General features: G+C 39.3%; 1 protein-coding gene across 1 annotated transcript in view; it reads left to right on the top strand.

Moving 5' to 3' along the window:
* LOC106872141 (short transient receptor potential channel 7) overlaps positions 1-2677 on the top strand; it is a 216872-nt gene that overhangs the window by 62143 nt on the left and 152052 nt on the right. The gene's annotated exons all lie outside the window — the stretch shown is intronic.

Below are 2677 nucleotides of genomic sequence, written 5' to 3'. Positions count from 1 at the left end.
TATATATATATATATATATATATATATACCTCTGTGTGTCTTTGTGTCTGTATTAGTCACCCACACCACCAGCACCAGCTGGTAACCGGTGTCGGTTTGCTTACATCACCTTAACTTAGCGGTTCGGCAAAATACTTTGATAATGTAAATAACAAACTTCAAAAAAGAAACAAAGATAACACTACAACTGGGGTTGATTTGTTCGGCTAAAACCCTTCAACGCGGTGCCCCAGCATGGCCGCCGTCTAATGACTGAAACAAGCAAATTATAAAAAAAAGTACATTATGACATAATGTTTAATATATTTTCATACTATTTCATACATCATTATATGGTTTCTTAATATTCCATACTGCTCTGGCCTTGTGTCAAAATGTAAATTTAATATTCCGTACTGCTTCGTACACCCGAATTTTGTTATTGTTTATAATGTTTGATATTGTCTGTCAAACAATTTGAATATGGTTTAATAATACATGATTATAACGCTGTTGTATAATCTGTTTGATAATGTTGGCAATATTCCAGGCCTTATTATGGCGGCGAGCTTGGCAGAAACGTTAGCACGCCGGGCGAAATGCTTAGCGGTATTTCGTCTGCCGTTACGTTCTGAGTTCAAATTCCGACGAGGTCGTCTTTGCCTCAGCACGCGTTACCTTGATGGAGAGCCCCAACCCGTCGTGCTGAAATGTGCGCTGCAACTGATTCGTTTTGCGCCGAAATATTATATATATATATATATATATATGTGTGTGTGTGTGCATACATGTATATGCTATAATAAACTTTGTTGTCTAATCGTATACTCTTTTACTTATTTTAGTCATTTTGACTGCGGCCATGCTGGAGCACCGCCTTTAATCGAGCAAATCGACCCCGGGACTTATTCTTTGTAAGCCTAGTACTTATTCTATCGGTCGCGTTTGCCGAACCGCTATTTTGACAGTGTAGGCTCACCAGTGATTTAGTAGAATATTTAAATTAATTAATAATTAAAAAGGTTTCTCTCTGAATCCAAACCTTCAGAATGTTTTGGATAAAAATATAATTATTCTTAGTATACATTATGAAATGCTTACAAAAATATGGTATGTCGATGCATTTATCAAAGATCGCTTACAGTGGTTCATTTTTTGATGCCGTCATTTTCTACCACACGGGTATACTAATGTACATCCATATAAGCATAAGCATGGATGTGTTCATAGCTATATATGTACACAAACAAACTTATACATACATACACACACAAACACAGATAAAAGCACTGTAGGCCAAAAATCATGCATCAGTATTAAAATTCATTTGATACATATTGCACATTTCAATAAATGATAATAACAACGTAAACAAAATGTTTTGGTGCGTGACTTTTGACCCACCCCGCGTGTATGTATGTATGAGTTTGTGTGTGTGTGTGTGTGTGTGTATGAGCCAATGTCTGTATGTGTTTATACATGCATACACAGAAACACACATGTGTGTGAAGGTTACGCTTTATGCATATACGCTGTATGCGTGCGTGTGAGCGCGCGTGTATGTGCGTGTTTGTGTGTGCGTACGTGAGTGCGAGCGTGTGTGTGTGTGTGTGTGTGTTCGTGTGCTTGCACGCGTGCACTCAATCAGTTAATCCCTGAATCCGATTAGATCCGATTATGTCGAACACTTCCCTTTCGAATTTGTCCGTATTTCCTCTCAATGTTTTATTCATTTGATGCGAATATACTTTGTTGGAAGTTATAATTTAATGCATCCAACCATTCTGAAAAATATTTCCGACATTTGGTACAGCAACAACAACAACAACGACAAAAGCAACAACAGCAACAACAACACTTTTTCTGTATTTGTGTGTAGGTGGGTTGATTGTAGCACGGTTGGTATATTTTCCACAAATGTACACGAACTGTACTTATTCAATGGACCCCGGAAGAATAAAAAGAAAATATGGGTCGACGCTGGTAGGATTCGATCTCGGTTCTTAACCTGGCACTCGGTCAGTTACGACGATGGTTGTTCCAGTTGATCCCATCAACGGAACAGCCTGCACGTAAAATTAACGTGCATGTGGCTGAGCACTCCACAGACACGCTTAGCCTTAACGCAGTCCTCAGGGGGATTCAGCGTGGCACAGAGTGTGACAAGGCTGACCCTTTTGAATTACAGGTACTACTCATGTTTGCCAGCTGATTGGACTGGAGCAACGTGAAATAAAGAAGAGCAGTTCCGTCCAACTGACCACTTCACCAAAAACAGTACAGAAATGAAACCCAACCACATTGAAAAGCAGTATTCCAGTATGTCCCCAGTCGAAGGCCGAAACCACTAAAGGTTACATGCGCCCGCGAACGCACGCATATCTATAAGCATATAGCTCTGTCTGTCTGTCAGTCTCTCTGTCTCTCTCTCTCTCTCTCTCTCTACTTCACCAGAAACAGTACAGAAAATAAAACCAACCACACGGAAAGGTGATGTCCCAGCATGGCCACAGCCTCTGGTTGAGACCAATAGACGAAAAAACATATATGCATAGAGTGTTAGGTGTGATGTACAGAACTGGATATTGAGAAAAAGGTCGTCAGAATTTTGGAAAAAAATTTCTTTTATTTCTTCATTCTTATTATTAGCACTTTCGTTCCTCTCTAGAACTTGTGAAATACAATTTTTGTATTTGAC

Source organism: Octopus bimaculoides, chromosome 21 (assembly GCF_001194135.2).
Source record: "Octopus bimaculoides isolate UCB-OBI-ISO-001 chromosome 21, ASM119413v2, whole genome shotgun sequence".
Taxonomy (NCBI): Eukaryota; Metazoa; Mollusca; class Cephalopoda; order Octopoda; family Octopodidae; genus Octopus; species Octopus bimaculoides.
The sequence above is the reverse complement of the archived record's forward strand: the minus strand, read 5'-3'. Positions and strand labels throughout refer to the sequence as shown.